General features: G+C 41.1%; 1 long non-coding RNA gene across 3 annotated transcripts in view; it reads right to left on the minus strand.

Annotated features, from left to right (window-relative positions):
• LOC132664288 (uncharacterized) overlaps positions 1 to 16,918 on the minus strand; it is a 135,972-nt gene that overhangs the window by 108,081 nt on the left and 10,973 nt on the right. For all 3 annotated transcript variants that reach the window (XR_014136595.1, XR_009603558.2, XR_009603560.2), the window contains one exon: positions 3,334 to 3,492. This is a non-coding gene — a long non-coding RNA (uncharacterized LOC132664288). The remainder of the gene's footprint in view (positions 1 to 3,333; positions 3,493 to 16,918) is intronic.

Consider the following 16,918-nt stretch of genomic DNA (forward strand, 5'->3'; position numbering starts at 1 on the left):
GGAGCGGGCTAAGGCATGCGGCTTTTGCACAGACATCTTGCGGGACCGTGTTCCGTGAAACACACCTTATGAAGCGCTTCTTTATGTGAAGCTGCCTTGCAGGCGGCATGCCAAGGAGGGCATTTTCAAGCTCCATAAGTCCAGGCACACTTGTTTAAGAGCTTGCTTACCTAGGAACTTCTGATTCGGCCATTCTTAGCTCATTACTTCCCCTCCCTAAGTCCCAGGTGGAGGTCGGTACACCTGTTCTCACAGTGTCCTGGCATTTGGTGCTCAGTTCTCACCCGAGGAGCAGATTATGACTGTGAAGATCGAAAAACATTCTCAGCTAATCTTAGCTGTGGGGTTAATACTGTCGCGGGGATCTTTTTGCAGCCTGTGCAGACGTGCGCTGCTCAAAGATCCATCTAGCACTCAAAATGAGGCTCCCTGAGTCTACGCCCCGGAACCCGCCGTCACCGCCGGAGCTGGCAACGTGCCTGGCTGTTCTTGTGTGGCCCAAGGCGAGTTGCTGCGTTCACTGAGACAAGTGGCTGCTGTGCTCTTCCTAATTTTAAATACGCCCACAGAGCAGAGAGGGACTCACAGTTTGATAGATAACTATTTAGTTTGCATCAAGAGTAACTGAGTTTTCCATCCCACTACACTTGAAAAACCCACCAGGCTTTAAGAGCAGCAGTCAATGAGCAAGCGACAACCTAGCCCACACAACCTGGGGCCCTGAGGCCTGGACGACGTTCCGTGGGATGTTGTGTGCCCACCGTGGACATCTTAAGTTCCCAGGAGGCCGGGAGTATGGAGCTAACCACCAGGGGGGTATTCTGACGGGACTAATCACTTTTGGCACTGTGTGTGTTTGTTCACAGAAAGGGAAGTTGAAATCACAAGTGAGTGTTTATTAATAACTGGGCTATGATAAAGGAGTAACCAAAGAAATTCACCATTAAATGTTCGGAGTTGAAAGTTCCACATTTCTTGTTGTATTATATTATTCGTGCATTCATTTAACACATATATCGAGCCTCCATTTTGTGCCAAGAACTCTGACAGTCCCAGGGGGATAAGGAGGGAACACAATGGTCCACGGCCCCCACCGCATGCTGCTAATTAGTTAGCTCTGAAATGGTTTGCTCCAGGGTATGATCATGGAATTGTGATCAGGCCTCTTACGTCCCCTGCCTCAGCTCTCCCTGGCTCCCTGCTCCCCACATCCTCACAGCATCACGGCTCACATCCTAGCTCACCGCCTCCGACCTTCCCCAATTCCTCAGCAAACTATGACTGAAGCAGGGACATATCATGGCTCTCAGTATTCTTCCTGCAATGGGTGGAATTATTTCGGGAGCTTGTGTGCTTTCAGAGGCTTTGACTGTTGTCTTATGTGGCTTGTTGTTGCCAGTCAAACCCAGGATATAGTCATTTTTTTTTTTTTTTTTTTTTTTGTAAATAACACCTAGGTTCCTGGGCCAGTCCTTCTAGATCACTTTTCCTCTTCCCATGTTGACCCAGACTACTGACCCATGTTGACTGTATCTTCTGACCTTCCTCTTTAGTTCAGATCTGATGGTTACTCGGGTTAATGACTCTATACCTTTTTAGGCATAAACTCTTAACCGGAATCTTTTCTTCATTGTGTTTTCTACGTGCCTACTTACTACCAGGTTTCCAGAACTGACCCCCAACTGGATTCCCTGGTGATTAGAAACCTCCTGATTCTAAACTAGAAGGTGAATTAATTACGACTTAATTTGCTATCGATTTTGTACACCTGACCACTCAAAGTCAGACACAAAAGCTGCAACAGGATCTCCAACTCATCGTTTTGTCCTAGGCTTTCAGTCCGATCGTCAGGTCTCTACCCCCTCCTCTTCTTGACTGGTGCTGCTCTACATTGGTCATAATAAATCATCCCTATAATACAGACCTGGCGGGAGATGGCAAGGGGAGCTACTCTGAAATTGGAGAGTCTGTCAATGCAGGAAGTTAATTCCAACCACAGAGAATCCATGTCGCTTATATGCATCAAACAGGCGTTCAGTTGTCTTGGTATTTCATTCCTCCTAAGAAAAATGATGATCAGAAAGGCAGAAAAAAGCTGCTAACTTGCATTTCTGTGCTGAAAACGGTAAGAAAAAAAAGAGTGCATATGGAGGAAGAAGGCAATTCCCTACTACTGCGTTTTGAAGACCGAGAAACAGAAACAGCTAGAAGATATCCAAAAAAAAAAAAAAAAAAAAAAAGATACTCTGATAAAGGGGAGAGTAAGAGGAACAAGGAAAGAAAGCAGATGAGTCATGGTAGTTGTATTAGTCCATTCAGGCTGCTATAACGAAACACCAGACTGGGTGGGTTAAAGAACAGAAATTTTCTCATTGTTCTGTAGACTAGACGCCAAACTCAAGGTGTGTCAGGGTCAGTTTCTGGGAAGGCCTCTCTTCCTAGCTTGAAGATGGCTGCCCTTTTGCTCTTCCTCACATGGCCTCATCTCTGTGTGGACATGGAGAGCAAGTTCTGGCGTCTTTCCCTCTTCTTATAAGGACAACAGGGCTATCTGATTAGGGCTCCACCCGTATGGCTTCATTTAACTTAATTCTCTCCGTAAAAGCCACATCTCCAAATACAATCACACTGGTAGTTAGGGCTGCAACACCGGAGTTTTGGAGGGACAGAATTTGGTTCATAACAATACCTAGTGGTGATTAACACCACCTAGGTATGAGCAGCACATAGTTAGTCTGAGCAATGTGGGGTCACATAACTAGTGGTTAACAAGACAGATTCTCGATTTAAATAGGCATGACTTTGAATTCTGGTCTCCAACTTTATTCATTTATTCTCTCATTTAATCATTAAACAAATGTTTATTAAGCATATGTGTATGAAGACCCTGTTAAGTGGTTTAAGCACCGTGGGGTGAATATAAGCATCTCAGCAGATACAATCTCTGTCTTTGCATGACATAGTCCAGTGGGAGTGCTAGTCAATAATCAAAAACCATACAAATATGTAGTTACCAGCTGTGAGATCTTATACAAGATACTCAAACATGCTAAGCCTCAGTTTCCTCATCCGTAAAATGGACCAATAATAGTATCTACATCATAGTGTTTTGTAGGAGGAGATTAAATGATAAGATGCATATAAGACACAACACCACACCCGACATGTAGGTAGTGCAAACATACAAACGAACAACAGAAAACAACAGCACAAAATCCTTAGGAGATAACCCCCATCAAGAGGAAAATAATGGATTGTAGATGAGTAAAAAAACAATGAACCACTAGTTACTACAGCATTCTTCATGTGAACACTAGGGGGGCATCACGATACCTTTGCTAGACCGCATGTCGCATGTCCACAGGGGAGTGCTGGAAACCACTCATGAAGCCGCATGTGGAAGACAGTGTTCCTCAGTTCATCTGCTTCTTCCTGACTTTTAAAGCAAACGATCTGCTTCCAGGATATACTTCTGTGAGTAGTTTTCCTCATCTGCCAAAATGAAAATGTAGGAGAGAGAATTCTTACGTCTCAAAATCCTCGGCTTTAAATAAGGTTAATGATGAAGATTATTGAAAAAACATGGTGATATGTGACACGGGGACCTTGATAATCAGACCAAAACCAAAACCAAAACCAAACCAGTCGTTTCAAGTAGGCTTCATATGTGAAGTTGCAACTCACAGTGACCCCAAGAGTGTCTTTTCTTCCCTACATCTTCAAGTAGATAAAGCTCTAAAGTAGTAAGTCGGTCCTTGACTATTCCACACAGCTGTTAAGTGCAGGGGCTTTAGTGACAGGCCAAGTTGGTTTGGAGAGTTGGCTTGTAGGCCTGTGTCCAGTACATGGTAGACTCAATAAATGTCTGTTTAAATTATGTTGAATCAGTAAGTATCACTCTGCTCTTTCCTGATTGTAATTCACTTGGCCTCTCTATGCCTTGGTTTCTCCACTGTAAATGGGAAGAGAAATGGTGCCCGTCCCATAGATTTGTTACGAGGCTGCTTCGGGATAATTCCAGCAGAGCCCTGTGTACAGCAAGCGTATGAAGGCTTAGCTATTGTTGCAAAGGGGATTGTCTCAATGATTCTCTGGGTTGTTTCCATTCAACAATTTTGAGTCATCCAACAACAATTTTTCCAGGGTGGCAATAAATGCAGGCCAATGTCCTTGCTAAAAGAGAAATCTGGCCCGACGAGAGAAGCTGTCAAATCCTGAAAAGAGGATTTTGTTACCAAAACTGCCTGTCACTTCCTCACTTCACCCCGGGGTCTACACTCTTTGTTTCTCTTTTCACTGCATACCATTCAGATCAAAGTGTTTTTACCCCGCTTATCCTCTAAAGCACATATCAGTAGGTTAACGGTTGAAGGTCATGGGCCTCCATCCTTGTATACCTTGTCTGGGCCATGCTTGGTGGAGCCAAGGCCCCAGCTGGCATGGGGGAAGTCAGAGTAAGCACACTGTGCGCCCGGCAGATGTAGAAAGCTCGGTGCAGTGATCTGGGTGCACCTGTTGGTTTGTCACCATCTGTTAGCCAAAATGTTAAAGAGCCACACCCTCCGACGGCCAGCTGAGGAGAACTTAATCTCTTCCCCCACAGGCCTCCCAATACAGGCTGCCGATCACATCTTACAAAAGAAGAGAGGCAAACACAAAGAAGGAACTGTCTGAACCCCGCCCGGGGGGGAAACCTAATCTTCTGTCATTGCTGGATTTTATTTCTTAAGCTAACAAGACAGGGGTTTTAAAATAAACCTAGATAGTTATTACCTGATAAGAAATCCTGTTATAAACTGCCAATTTTTTAAAGGGAAGATATTGGTTTAACATGGATACTAGTATTAAGCGAATTAAGTGGTGATGGTGTTTTGGATGCCTACTTAGTGGGGTGGAACTATTACAAGAGAGCTAACGTTTGCCTCCTCTACGGGAGACAGAACTGGAATCTTAGTAGCAAAGTTGCTTGGGAAAGCAGCCCAGGAGAAACAATTATCTGGGAGTTTAGGCCTTGGAGTCTCTACGATTAGAGAAATATTCCTCTAAGTAAAGATGGAAATTTGTATGAGCTTTATCAAATCATGGGGCAGGCTTCCCCCACTCGTGTCTCAGTCCCGTTGCCCTGATGTGTACGGTACAGAACACGGTCTCACATTCCTAAGGAGTCAAGGACCACACAATAGCAGTTAGCCAGCGGATGTCATGTCAGAACTAGGTGCCAACTCCCTTCCAGCTGAGCACCAATAAATGTTTTTAAAAAGAGTCTAAGATGGCAAGAATCTTTTATTGACTGGGCCCAGTCTTATCAAAGTTAAATATTCAGCTAGAATATGTATCCGGCAACCTTCTTGAATATGTACCCAGGATAACTCAGAGCAAAACTTAGCATGCATTCTTCGTTAAGAGTAAATGAGAAGCAAGAAGCTTGTTCCCAACTAAAGTTACAAGGTAAGCAAGGAAATTTAAGATTTTAAAAAGGATTTTAAGTTAGAAATTACTTCATCTGGCTATCAAGTTTGGCTCTTTTTTTTTTTTTTTTTGGTTTTGTTTTGTTTTGTTTTTAGGTGGTGGTGATAGGAAGACAGTTTTTAATGTTGGTCAAACCTTTTGTATGGCCTCATACTTCTCTTGTTGATTCTTTACCCCTTTCTTTCTTACCAAACTATCATTCAACCTAATCCTTAAGGAATATTGAATAGAATTAACACCTTTATACCAATCCCATTAGTGTGCTGTTAAATTAATGGGTTCACTTCTGCCCTCCAGCAAAATGCGGATTATAATCTTGAGACAAGCTACCTTTAGGCAGTAGGCAATCACTTTAAAAACCTGAAAGCAGGCAACATATGGCACACTACACAATATAAAAGTGTTTAAGAGGTACAAGTTTCCACTCTCCATGATACATGCCCAGTTTTAAATAAAACATAGCGTCATCTGGTTCACGCTTAAACACTGAAATTGAAATTATTGGCCATACTGTCATTTTCAAAACAATAGCTAACGGTTTGCACATGTGCTGTTTACAGATCCACAGCCTGTAAACACAGTCACCAACCACAACTTTGCAAAGGTAAATGACAGCTTGAAAAATTTCAAGTCTCCAGAACTCCTGGGATTTCCTCATTTTCCCCCCTTTCATTCATTCTTTCTTCCCACCCCACCCCCAACTCTAATCATAGACACAACAGAGCCTCCTCTGCGTGCGCATGCGTAACTTCCTAACCATGTCACCGCCATCCCCCCATCCCCCACGACACATTTTCCTGCTGTTGAGACCAGCTGGGATGTATTAGTCATGCTGAAGCACGTCATGTAACACAGCAAAATATCAGGCAGCCCAGTGTCATGGGAAAAGTGAATCTACTTCATTATCTACCTAGGGGAAGGAAACAGAACTACCGCTTAAAAAGGCCTGGTCTTCCCTTCCGTGTTAATGTATAATCTGTTAATATCATTAAGGATATTCCAAGGTCTTGCTGTCAGTGAACACAGTGCTTAGGAAAGCATCAGCAGTACTACTGGGCCTTTTTTACCCTTTTGCTCAGACACAAATTCTGTAAAATTAGAAGGTTGTGATTTATTTAAATAAAGGAGAAGGATACTGTTATCAAACTAAGAAAAGGTATGTCCCCTACTGTAAGACATTACTTTGGAGATTTGTAGGGAAAACAGTAATAATGTGTTGTGTAGCACTGCTTCTCAAACTTGAATGCACATTGGGATCAGTGGAGAGCCTATTAGAAATGTTACCGCTGACCCAGCAGCCTGAAAGTCTACATTTCTAACAAACTTCTGGGTGAGGCTGGTAGCTGCTGGCCTCAGGACCACACTTTGATTAGAAAGGTTGTATAGAAAGGGCAACATTTAGGCACGTTCAAATACAGCTGTTTAGAACTATGGAGGACTAATGTCAATCACAAATTGATCCGGATGCGTTGGAAGGGATCTACATTTAGGTGATGGTGAAGGGAAGGGGCTACTATAGGTCTTTGGGATTTGTTTTTGTTTTTTGTGGGGTTTTTTTTGGATTAAAGAGGAAAATCTGGGGAACAGGCAACAACATGAGACAGGGAGGATGCTTTGGGTAATTTTTAAATTTTTATTCTTAACAATCTAGACAGGTTTGGAAGCCCTCAAAATTACCTAGAGGTTAGTTGGGTTACCAATTATATATTGGTAACTCTGGTTTTTTAGTAAAGAAGCAGAGATGCAAAGAGGTTTTTCATAAAGGATATCAAAAGACAAGTAAAAAAGTGGAAATGGAAACTAGATTTGGGTCTGGTTCCAGTGTCCCTAGTAAAATCTCTGGGAGGAAAAATAAGAAAATGGTTTTCCCAATGAAAGATGGTCAAAGAAGTTATGATAATACAAGATTTTACCCCATCATTGCCCCTTGAAATAACTTACATCTGGTATTTCCTCTGCCATGCTTCTCATGTGTCACTAATTATGGTGGCTTGAAAATACTTGACAGTTCTACAATTATTTTATTTTTATAACAACATAATTTTTAAGAAAGAACCCATTTTCAAAAAACTTTAAGACCACATTAGGTGTTCTTCATGACCAAGAAACATGAGAATTTTGATGGTCCTATGTTAAAACCAAACAAAAATTATGGAAATAAAAAAAAAGGTCAAATATTTTGCTTTTCTTTCTTAAGCTTATTTATTGATTTTGAGAGAGAGAGCACAAACGAGGGAGGGGCAGAGAGAGAGTGAGAGAGAGAGAGAGACAGAAACAGAGAATCCCAAGGAGGCTACGCGTTGCCAGCAGGGAAACTGATGAACCATAAGATCATGACTTGAGCTGAAATCAAGAGTCAGAAGCTTAACTGATAAGCCATCCAGGTGCTCCTGTTTTTATTTCTTGAATTGTGTTATGGTCTATTAGTTTCCTCAGGTTGCAGTAACCAATTACCATGAACTTGGTGGCTTACAACAACAGAAATGAATTCTCTTGCAGTTTGGGAGACCAGGAGTCTTCAGTCCTCTAGAACAGAATCCTCAACCTCTTCCTTAGCTTCTGGAAGTGGCTGGCAATCCTGGTGTTCCTTGGCTTGTAGAAATATCATCCAATCTCTGACTCCATTGGCACACAATGTTCTCTCCATGGGTCTCCTCTGTGTCTCTTCTCTTCTTCCAGGGATACCAAATATATTGGATTAGGGCCCACCCTGATACTGTATGATCTCATTTTAACTTGATTACACCTGCAAAGACCCTACAGCAGGCATCGTCCACAGTTTTGCTTCCACGGTTTTAGTTGGTCAACCAATGTCTGAAAGCCGACAGTTGATCAGGAGGTCAATAGCAGTCTAACACTATGTCAAGGTGCCTACATCATTCACCTTGCCTCCTCTCATCAGAAAGCATTTTATTATCTCACATCATCACAAGAAGGATGAATTCAGTAGAATAACATATTTTGACAGAGAGCGGCCATCTTCACATAACTTTTATTGCAGGGTATTATTATAAATATTCTATTTTATTATTAGTTTGTTGTTAACTTCTTACTGTGCCTAATTTTGTTAATTAAATTTTATTGTATGTATCTGTGTACAAGAAAAAAAGTATATATAATGCTTAGTACTATCCACATTTTTTTCAGGCATTCACTGGAGCGGGGGTGGGGGGTGTCTTGTAATGTGTCCCTTATAGATAAGGGGAAACTATTCTATTTTCAAACAAGATTACATTCACAGGTGTGGGGATGAGGACTTCAACATATCTTTTTAGGGGACACAATTAACCCATAACAGGTATTATGACATAAAATCTTTGTACTTAGAAATGTAAATTTCCATTTTTTTTTTTTTTTTTTACCATTTTGAACAAGTGTCTTTATTTAGCGAGAGTGACAGGTTTTTTGATGTTGAAGTGCTATGATTATGAACAGGGAGAACTCAAGAAAAGTTTCCCTTTTTAATGTGAAAAATATGAACTTATTAGACATGAAATAGGTATTAGAAATCTTTGCTTTGTTTTAGAGCTAATGCAATTCACATTTACTCTTTTTTAAAAATGTTTATTTTTATTTATTTTAAAGAGAGAGACAGAGTGCTAGCAGGAGAGGGGCAGAGAGAGAGAAAGACACAGAATCCAAAGCAGGCTCCAGGCTCCGAGCTGTCAGCAAAGAGCCCGATGCAGGGCTTGAACCCACAAACTGACAGATCATGACAGGAGCCGAAGTTGGATGTCTAACAGATTGAGTCACCAGGTGCCCCTCAGAATATTTATTCTTATGAAGATTTGTACCTGTGTTTATCCAACAGTTGTTGCTTCACTATTTATTAGTAGCTGTCACTGGAACGGTCATAGAATACCTCTCCTACTTTACAGTTAGTAGATTGTGAGTTTCTTGAGGACAGATACTATCCCATTATTTTTATTTCTTCTCTGTTCCTAAAATGCACATTTTTTGAGCATGAGTTGAATATTTTTCGTATCTAGTGATACCGAATCATTCTGAAGGCAAAATAAAACTTATTTAATTATCATTAACATCTGAGTGTTGCTGTTGTCTATTGGACTTTGGGGAAAATGCTTATCTGAGGAGATGAATAATATTTTTCATAAACATTTATTTTGTATAGCCTGCTGTTAGCACTGAATTATACAATAAACAATCACAAGCAATAAATAATTGGTATTGTGGGTTCATCTTCAAGGCCCCAAGTCAGTAAGCTTCATATGTTATCCCACAGGGTGTTCAAGTGACTTGAAAGCAATGACTCTGGCTAATGTCCTACCCAGCTTGCTCACCTAGGACATGGACTCAAACAAGTCCCTTGCATGCTGACTCTAGACCGTGATTTATGGGAGACAAGGTGAAGAAATTTGAACTAAAAATCTTTTTGATCTAATCATATTCTCCTACAATCCTTCCCGCAATCTCTTTTCCCTATCCAACCACACACAAGCAAAAATATTCAAAGAAGAATATTTGCGGTTAAGATTCAAAAACTCATCTTGAACTTAAAGCTAGCAAATGTCAGCAGTTTCATGCGAGTTTGTCCTAATGTTCTCAGAAATCTAAACTATGGTATCTTGCCGCATTTAAAATTCTTCCCTGCTCGCCGCAGTCCCTAATAATATCCTGGCCGTGCACCTTCATCTATATTCATGAGAGTGCAGATGCAGCCAAATTAGTGGCAGCAAAGCACATTTTACAGTGTAGAAAATACAATCTGGCTTCCTTTAAACATTTTTTGACAAAAAAGTTTTATTTAAAAAAAAAAAACAACAAGAAAACCAGACAGATTTAAATTCACCACCACCCGTCAGAGGAGTCTGTTACAAACGCACAGCTGGCTTGATGATGAGTGACAAATCAAAAGTCAGAGAGAAACTTCCCGATCATCTGAGCCCTTGCCACCCGATTAGCAGAAGAAAAACAGGGCAGATGGAGGGAGACGCAGCAGTTCGGAGGGAACAGATGGCCACTACGAACTTGATATATGAAATTAATAACACTTTCTCAAATACAATTAGTAACAGGAATACATTACCTGAATTTTCATAACTGTGAGCAAGCTGACATTAAATGAGGTTTTTCAGATTAACAGTTGATGTGGCATTGATATTTGGAGGGAAATAAAAATATATAGCAATAAGAGAAACCTTTTGCTTTTTGGTGCCATTGATCAGGATGTTGTAACATATGAAAGGAGAGCTGCAATTCAAAGAAATTCCGTATTTAAATTTCACTAATTGGGATTTTTTTTTTTTCCTAATGTAGCCATTTGGGCCACATAATGCATGAAATACTTAAGAGCCTCGCAGATGTATGCAGCATGTACTACCCTGGATGAATTATTCTTTAGGAAGAAATTAACCATTATACATCTCCCCACAGATAAAAGGGGAAAGCAAACAAAAAAGGGACACAGGAGAGTAAAAAAGTCAAGATAAGATGAAATCAAGAGACTAGCTTTTGTGCTTTTCAAAGCTATTCATGGTACAATAAGTATTTCTGGGTATGTCATTAGGCTTTCTCTATTATGATGCCCAGTCTCTAGAATGGGCAAAATGTTTGTACTATATGTCCTTGTTCAAAGCGCTGTCAACCAAAAACTATTTTAGTTCAAAACCCATGATCGTGATACTCTTGGATGGGGTTAACCACTCCTCTGGGAAGCCGGAACCTTCCTGAGCTCAGCTAGGTCAGCCTGTAGTGCAGCCTGAGGCTCCCGATGAGGCGGACGTGATGATGATGGGGCTTTGCTGAATGAAGCCCGAACCCAGCCCCTGCAGGAGGCTGGGGCAACCTGGGGTGTTACAAGATGAGGCCACAGCAGCAGCTGCTAGGGCTTTCTGATTGCAGCCAGGAGCACACCCATACTGATGGGTGAGAACTGCCACAGACTTAATGCCCATGGGACAGGTAGGCTTGAGTGTCTGTGAAGTGCAGAAACTGAGTCTGAGATGGGGGGGTGGGGGGGGATAGAGCAGAAATATACAAGCACACCAGCCATATGCACTTATCTAGGGTGGCAAGAAGACTCTCTCACGGGTCCCTGGAGGCAGATCATTAGTTCTGCTACAACATGAGAATGGCTGTTTCCACAGCTGGGGGCTGCAGAAACTGGCACAGAGAGAAGGGAAGGACATCTCCTCCTCCTTGAATGGAAAAACCCTGGGTATTCAGGTAAACGCAGAAATCACAAAAAGGAGGCTGTTCTGTGGTAGAAAGCTAGCACCCTCTTGTTTGTAAGAAGGAGAACAGAGACCAAAGAAATCGACAGACTTCCCTCTTCCTAACCATCCAGAAATGCACTTTATCAGATAGTCAAAACAGGCACCACTGGGAAAGCCTAGAACATAGGATGAATGTAGGGCACTTACTAGACCTTAAATAATATTTATTTTAAGCAATATCTGAATTTAACTTGCGGTTTCAGCTGTGAAGCCAATTAGCAGTGAGATCTTAGCTAAATCACTGACTAAATCTTATACCACCTAATGAGTTTTCACGTATAAAATAAAGGGTTTGAGTTTTATAAAAGAACTATCACGTCTAAAAATTTTATATGAACAATCTAAATGTTAACATACCTACAGGTATTTTGTTAAAACTTTTAGGCTTTTAGGTTGCAATAACATGTCCACTTATAACCAAGACTAAGAAAGTTACTATTACTAGAAAGGTTAATACTAAAGGTTCCCAAAACGGTTCAATCCACTAAGAAGAGGATATGGTTTTTCAGGGGGAGCATGTTTTCTCTCACACATGAAACAAAAATAAAATCGGCACACATTTAAGTTAGGCTAGGAAATTAAAGGTAAATATGACTTGGGTAAGCATGTTTCTGAGTTTGGGTTTCCCTAGAAGCAGACCTTGACACAATAACTTGAAAACAAGCCGTTTATTTGGGAGCTAGAAGAAAACCCCAGTGCAGGTGGGTGTAGGGGAAGTAAGATAAGAAAGTGAAAAGAGACAATAAGAGTCACATTATCAAACCAGTCATCATAGGTGGTGAGTGTTGCTTGAGCTCATTAGGAAAACTGTGGGGTTCCGTGTAAAACACACATTTCAACCTTAACTCACTGGAAGGTGAGGGAACTGGGGTATTTATGCACCAGCTCCTGCCAGTCATTGTTTAAGGGCTGCTCCTGGGGATTGTTAATTCCCCTGCACTTCTGGTCTGTGCTGGTGGCCACACGGGTTCCTGTGGAAAGAGAAAACCCCCAGGCAAAGAAGATCGGACGCTGGCAGCTGGAAGTTGGGTTACTGCACCTTCCAGGGTTAAGTGCAAGGGGATATGGCAGGGCACTGGCTGCATCTGCTATGACATGTAATGATAAAACCACTGTCAACCAAAGTCTCCGCCCAATGGCTATTTGTTCCACTAGACTGTGTGACCAAAGACCTTATATATCCTCCTCCTCCTCAGCTTTGAGAAGGGGGCAGAATCCACTGGGCATCCAGACTTCAAGCAGCTGCTGCTGAAAATCCCACACTGCAGGCCCCATAAGTGAACGAGAACCATTCCTTCACCCCGCTCATCTGGATACATCTGGGTATTACATGAATGGTTTCCAGCCTCCCGAAAGTAATAATCTTTATCTTCTGAATGGACTTGGCTCCATGGTTGGCTTTGCTCACTCTGAGAATGAGAAGTGAGACAACAGAGGACGCAGGAAAGCTATTCTCATGATCCCTCTAACATTCTAGTGAGGGCAGGGGGGATATGCTGACATCCTACTTTTTGTTATTATTCCCCTGGCAACATGAAGTTTGACTGAAATACAGTCAGAATTTCCTTTTACCTTATGTAGAGTACAAGGGGGATGTTCTTCTCTCTTTATTGAAATATGACTATTGAGGAGAGCTAGCACATAGGGCATCTAAATAGGCACCATCAACAGAGTATTTGCTGATGTTTTCCATTCTCTCTTGATGCTAATGGGAAGCATGACTTTCAGGCAAGGTCCTAATAACCTAGACATCCCTGATCCATAAGCTGTTAGGTTCATCCATTGTATGACGACAAACAAACAAAAACACCCAGTGCATGGGGTGCTGGAGGATTTGAGTCTCCTTTAAAGACTTTTCTCAAGGATTCCCCTAAACACTGAATAATAACATTACTTCATATTATTGATTTTATTCTCTGAAATTAAACAATTTCAATTCCATTCCTAAGAAATTATCTTCATTTGCTCAATCATTCAGCAAATATTTATTGGGCACTTATGTACCAGGCACTGTCCCAAGCAAGCATTTCATATAAGGACCCTGCCCCTGTGAAGTGTATATTCTCATGTGAGAGTCAGTCATTAATGATAAAGTTATGAAGAAAGTTAAGTATTGTGTAAGAAGGCAATAAAGAAAACACATAAGGCAGAGAAGAGGGCCCAGAGTGCCAAGGTTGCCAGGAGAGACCTCACTTGGGAGTGCCATTTAGGCAAAGACTTAAAGGGGATGAGAATATAATTCTGAGTTCCTGGCACATTTTTAGGGCTAGCGGCACTGCAGTAAATATGACAAAATTCTTCCCTAGAGAAACTTAGATTCTAGTGAAGAAGATCAATCATAAACAGATAAACAAATAAATACAGTGTAATGTCAAAAGATAATCATAAAGAAGAAAAATAAAGTAAGAAAATGGGATAGAGTAAGGGTCAGCAAACTTTTTCTGGAAAAAGTCAGAGAGTAAATATTTTAAGATTTCTGGCATAGTTTCTGACACAACTATTCACTTCTGCCTTTGTGATATGTAAGTAGTCATAGGTAGTAAGTAAATGAATGGAGATGTCTGTGTTTTAATAAGACTTTATTTACAAAAATAAGCAGTGGGTATGAATTGGTCTGTGGGCCAGAGCCATAGTTTTCTAACCCCTGGTCATGGGAACCTTTGAGGATATGATATTTTAGCAGAGACCTGAATGAATGAATAAAAGCCATGTGAGAATCTGGAGAAAAAATGCCTCAAGCAGGAGGAAACACAAGTCTAAAGGCCTTGAGATAGCAGCTTGATTAACAAGTGTGAGCCTTGAAGTCAAGTTAACAAAAGTAAGAAATATAGGAAATTGGATCAGAGTATGTAATAGACTGCATTGCTGGTCAAGTTGTTTGTTCCTCTGTGCATACACATTCTTTGCCATGTGATATATTGTAAGTTTCCTCTTAAGTGGAGTAGTATATTTTCCTAGACTTGACTTTGCATTTAGCCATATGACTTGCTTTGGTCAATAGAATAAAGTAGAAGTGACAATATGCCAGTCCTGAGTCTAAGTGTTAAGAGACCTTCCCTGTTTCTGTGCTCTCTCTCAAACACACATCTTCTATTCCTATGATAAGAGCTCAGACTGGTCATCTGGTCCCTCTAAGAACAGAGCCACCCAGGCAAGCAACCCCACGTGAGTCCTGTCAGGATCAGCTAATTCTTAGCCAAGCTACAAACACTTAAGGGATAATAAGTATTGTTTTAAGCCACTGAGTTTTCAGGTTGTTTCTTACATGATGTAGAGAGGGAGCCAAGGGGGCAGATGATGGCAGCCTACTGTGATTACAGTAGGAACTTTAGATTTTGTTCTACAAGAAAGAACACCATTTGAATGTTGATGACAGAGGTAAGGTAAGACTTGGTTCACATTTTAGATGGGCTATCAGGGTTCCTCTGTGATGGAACTTGGTGTGGCTGGCATGGAAGAGAAGGAGAGTAATCAAGGAAGGGCTCTGAAATTTTTGTCCTGAACAAATGGTTAAATCTTGGTACATTTGCTAAAATAGAGGATGATCTAGAGGATGAGTTGGTTGAAACTGGAAAAGAATATAGAATTGGGGTCAATATCAACAGAGAAATATTTTGTTAACATGAAGCCATTATGATTATCACTATTTTATTTGAACAAAGCTTTGTAGATATACTGTGTAAGCAACCGTATTAGCTTGGGCTGCTATAACAAGATACTACGGACTGGGTGGTAAACAAAGAGATTTGTTTTCTCACAGTTCTGGAGGCTGCAAGTGCAGGATCAAAGTGCCATCGGTGTTGATTTCTAGTGAGACCTCTCTTCCTGGCTTATAGACAGTCACCTTCTCGCTGTGTCCTCACGTGGCCTTTCTGCCGAGAGAGATCTCTGTTGTCTCTTCTTTTTCTTAAAAAACATACCAGTCCTGTAGGATTAGGACCCCACTCTTATGACCTCATTTAACCTTAGTTATCTCCCTAAAGGCCCCTTCTCCAAATATAGTCACGATGGAAGTTAGGGTTTCAACACATGAATTGCTGGGGGAAGGGGTGGGGGAACCAAAGTAAGCCCATAACAACTACCTTTATTTGTAGTATGTATAATCGACGAAAGCAACATGAGTTGAACTCCAGTTAGCATTAACTTTTTGGTTTCCTTCACAGAAAACATTTTGAAAGTGTTGTGTACATTCTTTTTTCTCAACCTTTCCAGTTAAGTTTCTTTTCTACCATTCCACTAATACTTCTCTTGGTAGGGTCAGAAATGACTGCCATAGAGTTTATCCCATGGTTTCCTTTCTTCTCTCTGCTTTCTTGACTCCTCTTCAGATTTGACACGGTTGACCATACCCTCCTTGAAACACCCTCTCCTGTTGGCTTAGGTGATCACTCACTCTCCCTGTTGTCAACTAACTTCTCTAAGAACTCCTCACAGTCAGCTTTGCTGGCTCTTCTGTGAGGGTTGAGATGCTTCAGAGCGTAGGCCCAGACTCGCTGTTGTTGTTGTTTTTTTTCCTAAATCAATCTGTCCTCAGGTGATCTCAGCTCTCATGACTTTACCTAAAAACCTATAAGGCTATTAGCTCCCACATTTATGCATTCATCAGGACATCCCCACTTTGATCCAGACTTTTGCACACAACTGCATCCCGACTTCTCCACTTAGATATTAGCAGTCATCTCATCAAGTCCAAGAAAGAACCCTTGATATGCCCCTCGACCAAACTAGTCCTTCAACAGTTTTCTCTGAGTAAATGGCACTGTCGTCCCAGCCGATTAGCTCAACACCTACGAGTCTTCCTTATGTCTGCTGTTCTCCTACCCCTGATGTTTAATTTACTAGCAAATCCTGCCAGTTTCACCTCCCTCCCCCATTATGCCACTTACTAGCATTTACATAGTAACCACCTACTAGTTTACTGAAAATAAAATTTGCAGTTTAATAAAAAGGTTGCCAGCACTTTCAGTTCAAATGTCTGGTTCCTTTGTGATGCCACTGAAACATGTGGCTAACACAAGTGAAGAAATGAAGAAGAAAAAAGAATGTATGTAGTGTAATAAGCACACCTTGCTAAGATTTTTTTAAGGACCCAAAATACAAGTGGAAGGAATGTTATATAACATCCCATGATGTGTATTGACTTGTGGGAATCCAATACCAAACAGAAAATAAATGCACTGAAAACAAAATTTGTTTTGGGAGAATTTAACTGT

The sequence above is a fragment of the Panthera onca genome, chromosome F2, assembly GCF_046562875.1.
Source record: "Panthera onca isolate mPanOnc1 chromosome F2, mPanOnc1 haplotype 2, whole genome shotgun sequence".
NCBI classification, from domain to species: domain Eukaryota; kingdom Metazoa; phylum Chordata; class Mammalia; order Carnivora; family Felidae; genus Panthera; species Panthera onca.